Here is a 7371-nt window from a genome sequence, read left to right as displayed (position 1 = left end):
ATTTTACTTGTATTAAACAAGATGAATAATTGATCAAATTTTCATGAGGGTAGGTCTAGCGGTTTCGGAGATCTAGTTAAAAAAGTTTTAAAAAATGCCATTTGGCGGTCAAAAATGATCATTAGACATATGCACACAAATTTAAAAAAAAAATTGTCAAAAATTTATATAGTTTTTCTCAAAAATAAATTTTTACAGAGGAATTTTTTTTCTTTAATTTTTTAAATTTAATTTTTAAAAAAAAAAAAAATTGACACGGGAAGTTCCCAGCAATTTGCCTTAAGGGACTTTTAGTTTTTCTGTTCTTTATCTCATCTATGTTCAAACTACACATTCTATTCATCATCACATTCATGTACACATTTGTCATTAAATTCACTGAATGTCTTACCAGACAGATTATCTGAAAAAAAAATCATTTATCTGCAGTGTATTTATCAAGACAGCATCAAACGCGATTCTAAAATGATTAATAAAAATTATGAAAATTTCTCAGAAGTTATGATCTCGGACATATTTTTGTGAGTCCTCTTTCGAAAGAGAATGCGTTTGGGAGCATTGTGAAAACTTTTTCTCAAACAACCTAAAAAGCGTTGCGTGCGCATGAGAATCTCGCTCGGGGCTCATAATTCGCTCTCGATGGTGTCTTAGTGTCCTGATCAGTGTCGAACCCGTACCTCGTCAATTACACGCAAAATCAGTTCTTGCATCGCACGTACGACCATCGTATACCGATTACTGTTAGATGGTAATAAAACGATAATGATATGATTATACACTTTAATCATAACAGTTTCTATTTATGATCGAGAGTTATTGTCGTATGATTATAGAACTCGCTGTTAAATTTATTTAGATCCGGTAGTTTGTTAATGAATATTTTTGGTTGCGATTGAAATAAAACAGGTTGCCAATTTTAGGCTAATTAGGATTTATAGAAATAAACTTTTATGGTTTGTGCAATAAAAACATAAAAACGATAAAAGTGCGGCGGTAGATTTATTTACGCTCGAGGGATACATTAGTATAAAAAGCAACTGATGCGAAAAAGTAGTATAGGCTAAGCCGCAATCGATAGATTTGATGAATAATGTAATTTATATCCAGAAATTGTTGCCAAATACCAATTAATGCCTGAAAGCATCTCGTAGTCATTAAAAAAATGCTGTGCAGACTTACACGCCAGCGATCGATCCTCAGATCGATTCTTGGCAATGACATAAAATTTGAAATATTGAGTTTAGAAGTAAGAAGAAAAGCGAGATTAGAATTGGAGAAGATCAGATTTAGAAGTCAAGAATAGTGAAAAAATCAGTTGCAAAAAGCAAAATTAAAAGCTAAATTGGATGGAATAGGATAGGGTAGGGCGAGGCATAAAGGACTAATTTAAATTTGAGCAATTATATTGTGAAAACCAAACCATATATCAATATAAATCAATAATTATCAATAACATATATGAAACAAACAACTGACTATGTTCTGTAAAACTTCCAGCCAGTTCATCATTGTAGAAATGTGTTTATTTTCTGTTTTTCATAAATATGGTTTCTGGCCCTGTTAACCCAATAGACGGGGTAAAACGAGACGGTCAGGAGCACCAGGTCCTATGTCTTATTTTTAATTTTAAAGGGATTACGAAATAATAGCTGCATTATTCAACCAATGCAAATATAAATTTTATAATATATTTTTTCAGAGGTGAAACTGCATATAAACTTGATCTGGTTATTCGTTAGAAATTTCATCAGCAGAGTTATAATAACTATATATTCAATTTATCTCTTGTAAAATTGCTTTTTTAACTTAATTTATTTTTATAAAGTGTAAGATATCACGTGTATTTATTTTTTACCTAAATTTTCATTCAAACATTTTCAAAAAAAATCAAAAATTTCACAATTTTTTTCGAAACTAAAAATGCACGTGATGTTTGTTAGGGGAGGGGGGTAATTTTGAAGAGGGGGGGCAAAAATCCTTAAGAAATCGATTACGTATTTAATGGGCGCCCACTTATATAAATGAAAATAGTACAGAATTTTGAAAAGAAGAAAAGTAAATGGCTAAATGCTCTAAGTAAGCAAGGCTAATAATAATAAAACTAGCTGTAAGTGGAATTGTCTTAAGGCAATTAGGGCATCGTGCCTTAAGGCAAATTTCTGGAACTTCCCGTACCAAATATTATTATTTTTTTTAAAAACGATTAACATTTTTGAAAAAATTTTACTTCGAAAAAATTAGATTTTTGAGAATCTAGGAATTTGTCAAAAAATTACTTTTTTTGAAAAAAAAAAAATTATTTTGACATATTTTGGAAAATCTGAACTTTTTTCAAAGCAATCGTACTGCTTTAACTGCATAGAGACAAAATGTCAAAGCGCGTAAGCGCCGCGTCGCCGTCTAACAAATAAACATTGGTACGGAACCCATAGGAATGCAAACAAAATTTATACTTATTGTTAAAATCTCTATAAAATATCTGATAATTTCATGTGCATATGTCTAATGATCATTTTTGACCGCCAAATGGCATTTTTTTTTACTTTTTTCATTAGATCTCCGAAACCGCTAGACCTGCCTTTATGAAATTTGATCGGTTCTTCACCTTGTCAATACAAGTAAAATGTTTTAAAATCGGACGCTCCGTTCTCTTAAAAACTGAGTTACCGTTTTTGGCACTTTTTGCACCGTATCTTCGGAACGGCTAGACCTGCCTTCGCCAAAAACTAATCAGCACTCAGTCAGTCAGTCAGTCAACCAAAAACAATCAGTCTCCTTATCAATATGAATCGAATGTTTTTCGAATTATTTAAATCCCGAATTTAAAAAATGCTAACAATATTGTTGAACAACGTTAATGAGTAAATAGTAATTAAAAATAAAATATTTACAAATATTTTATTACAAGCATGACGGAAGAGATAGTATAACCGATAAATAGCGATGAAGAGTCAACGATCCCTGACATGAGACGTTTTCGAATTTAGCCCATTATTATGCGATTAGTAAAATCACGTGAAATGAGTCCATGCAAAGAGTGAAGTCAAAGACTAACGACTATCTCGACTCGAACAGTGGTGGAGCAATGACAGCACCGACAGCACGCATTCAGCAGTTTAACTCAAGCGAATAAACGAGCGGACGGACAACGCACAACGCACAACGCACAACGCACGATGATGATAGCAGAATGAAACAAGAAATACAGGAACCAACTCCGGCCTGATTATAGGGTACAATGCATTGCCTGTGTAAACACGCTTAGGAAAAAACTCTCGCACTAACACACCAGAAATCGTGCAAGAAATGTGTGCTTTTCTTGCACACAAGCCAGAGAAATGATATGTTTGTATAGATGCGTCGTCGAGCACATGGATATTTATGTGTAGGCCTAAATATATACATGTATATATATCAAACAAGTTTCGAATCAGCTTTCAGGGTGATTTTACAGGCACCTGTTATCTTAGATTGATTTTGCACGCTCTCGATTTGCGAACAATGTTCGATATAAAAACTGAAAAAAGCATTTATCACAAATTTGATACCGTGCAAAACGCGCTAGGTTCACGGTCAGAGTAAAATATTTGTTGTGGTAACATGAGAAGGTTTACGACATAATTGACAATGGTCATATAAATTCGAAATATTTCTAAACTGTGCTCTGCAGAACAAATAATATAAAAAGCTGTGACATCACGCGGAACTCGTTCAAAGCAATAAAAGTAAGCCTTCTCCATCGCGTATTTGGGTTTTCGAGTAATTTTATATCCGTTGATTTTAAATCATGCGTGACGAAAATTAATTAAAACGCATTAAAAATACATTAAAGCACTTATGCGGAATCAATTTTAAGATAAGAAATCGATTACAAATCGGTTTATCACGTCCCATAAAATGGAGAAAACTCATTTAGGAAAAATTATACCTATTAAACGAAGTAAAACAGAAATTACGTCATGCATTTTAGAAAACACCCAGAGCTTTTAGTCCAGAAATAAAATAATTCAAATATTTTTCTTTTTTTTGCTGATTTTTTAACACTTCAATGGCAAAGTAGCTATAAGTAAGTAGCTTGAAGTGTTAAAAAATCAGCAAAAAAAAAACAGAAAAATATTTGAATTATTTTATTTCTAGATCTTATTCACTTAATTTAACATTGAAAATATTTATTTATTAGAAGGAATGTGATCAAGTTCAAAGTGCTGTCATATATGGAGAGATTTGATACTACGGCGAGAGCAGCAAAGACTTTGAGGCGGCCGTACTCTCAAACTATCAATTTTACAAAATAAAACGGTTTTCTAAAGAATTGTAGGAAATTTTCTCTAGTTTAATTCGTACATATATACCTTTATCGTAGAATAGGCCAGAAAGGAGATATTTTAAAAAAGCTGTTTTTTGACGCCATTTTCTCAATATGGCGGCAACTTGCCGTTCAAATTTGAGGTGGGAAACTTGATTTTCGTAAAGAGCACCTCGAAATCTATAAGATTACCAATTTTCAGAATTCCCGGAGTACTGTACCGGCAAAACGACCAAATGACTGGACTATTTGTGATTTATCTAAAGTTCTTATGTTTAGTTATCTTGACTTGATGAATTTGACAGTCTCAAATTTCGATTTCATTTCGCCGAATGTTAAGCACAGCACATGCATGCATAATAAATAAATCATCCATTTCGGAAAAGTAACGGCCAAGCCAACGACGTTATTACTATTGTTATGAATGGATGACTTTGTTTTGTAACGCGACACCATTCGACCTAAGGCGAACAGATCTGCGCATTTTCAAAGCAGAGATTTTTATCAACCGCAACCGCTGATTTAAAATTATATTTAACGAATATCGAATTGTTCTAAGAATGTTATATTTATATAAATATACGTCGTATTAAAAATAAATAAAAGTCTTCAAAAACATTCCGTTGTCAAAATTCATATCAATTTTGAAATAGGGTAGAGCGGGGCTTAAAAGTCCGCGAAAAAAGTCCACCAACAATATCTCAAAAACGAGCAGAGATAAAAAATTTAACAACAATATTTGAAAGTAGAGGGGAAAAATATGTGATCGCCTTCAACCGAGCAACGTCGCTATCAAGTGATACACGACCATGTTTGAAAATCTATAACAAAAGTGTTTTCTTTCATTGTTAATTATTGTTATTTGTTTGCACTGTTCCCATGTGCCTATGAAATTTATATTTTGCATTTGTAGATTATAGTAGCTAATATTTCGTAAAATCCCTTTGAAAATAAAAAATAAGATATTGGATCTGTTTGGCAACTGGCTATCCCATTTCAACCCGCATATAGGGTAAAAAGGACCAGGTGGCAAACTTCTGAAAAAAAAATTGCAATGATGAATTAGCAGGGAGTTTTACTGAACATAGTCAGATATGCTTGTTTGATATGTGGTATTGGTTGTGATATAATTTATTTAAATTTCTCAATATAATTGCTCAAAGTCAAATTGAACCTTTGTGCCCTGCCCCACTCTATATATATATATATATATATATATATATATATATATATATATACGTATATATGTGTGTGTATTAATTTGCAACCAATAAAAAACATCATAGTTGAATGCGTTAAATGTATGAAACCGTCAGTGAAGTATGAAATAGATTGATTGATTCATACTTATATTAGCACCTCCTTGTCAGTATTATTATTTGTATTAAAATTAATTTTAGTTGTTTTATAAAACTAATTAGTATTAGCAAAGTTACATAATAAACATTACAATAAATATAATATTATAACTATAAAATAAATAAATAAAAAAAATTAAAGCATAATTCGAATCAACTCATTCGAAATAAAAAGCAATAACAATAAAAAATATTGAACGAAAAAAAAGGAAAAATCATATATAGATCTCATCATAAAAATTTGTTATCTGGCCCGAACAGTTGAAGAACCTTTGGGCGTTCGTGTAAAATATTTCATCGTTCCTAGAAAACAAATATATCCATGACGTCTATTGACAAGGGTGATCGAGCAACCGCTCACAAAACCTCCTCCATTTTCCGTGTTTAAAAAAAAAAACTGACGCATCCGACTGACCCAAGAAATTTTATTCAGACAAGCCTAAGTTGTCGAGATAGTTTAGAAAGCTATTAATTTCTATTGCGAGTTACGTCAAATATTTTTTTTACCTATTTTCAAATGAAGCTTAAATGATTATATAATGATGAAAAAGATAGAGTGATTATGCTTTATCTGTAATGTAAAATAATTATCTGTATCAAAGTGATATAATTGTTCGTAAACGATCTTGATGAAATATGATTATAAAAATGATAAATACTTAAATTTTGATGTAATACAAAATAACATTTGATTAAGAAGGTTAAATAAAAAATAATAATATAATTAACTTCCCGTAGGGTAAGTTATAGTAATCGGAAAAAATCGAAAATATTTTTTTAAATAAATGTTAACTAGTGGGGCGCATGGCATCGTGCCTTAAGGCAAATTGCTGAAACTTTCCGTACCAAAAATTATTATTTTTTTAAAAGATTAACATTTTTGAAAAAAAATTACTCTGAAAAATTAAATTTTTGAGAAACTATACATTTTTGACAAAAATTTACTTTTCGGCCTTACTTGTGTGCCTTCATGAAAATTTAATCAGTTCTTCATCTTGTTAATACAAATAAATTTTTTTTTGAATTATTCAAATCGGACGCTCCGTTCTCTTAAAAACTGAGTTACCGTTTTCAGCACTTTTTGCCCCGTATCTTCGGAGCGGCTAGAGCCGCCTTCACCAAAAACTAATCAGCACGTCTCCTTATCAATACGAATCGAATGTTTTTTGAATGATTCAAATCGCTTTATTCGTGTTCCCGAAATCGTCGACGAAAATTTGTATACGCACACACATATACATCAATTTTTTCTAAGATATGCCAAAATATTCAGAAACCTCTGAAACGTAAAGATATATAAAAATTTTCATTTTCGATTTTTTTGCGAGTACTATAACTTACCCTGCGGAAAGGTGAAAAAAATGGTGATTCAGTTTTTGAGAGAACGCAGCATCCGATTTGAATGATTCAAAAAGCGTTTTATTACTTGTATTGACGCAATGAACAACTGGCAAGGCAAGTCTAGCGGTTTATGAAATATAAGAAAAAAAGTAAAAAAAATACCATTTAGCGGTCAAAACTGATTATTAGACATATATAAGATTTATAATGTTTAACCGTGAGACTTGTTTCAAAGTTTTAAAAAAATTGCAAAGCATTTAAAAATTTTAAATAATGGTACGGGAAGTTTCAGACCGGAATACTTCGCATATTTTGAAAAACATTAGGTATTTTAAAATGCATTAAAAATAGTATATATGTATATTG

This window comes from Ctenocephalides felis, unplaced genomic scaffold, assembly GCF_003426905.1.
Source record: "Ctenocephalides felis isolate EL2017-DRISC unplaced genomic scaffold, ASM342690v1 CF-g0.4_SCAFFOLD_01886, whole genome shotgun sequence".
In the NCBI taxonomy this organism is placed as follows: Eukaryota; Metazoa; Arthropoda; class Insecta; order Siphonaptera; family Pulicidae; genus Ctenocephalides; species Ctenocephalides felis.
This window is presented reverse-complemented; position numbering follows the sequence as displayed.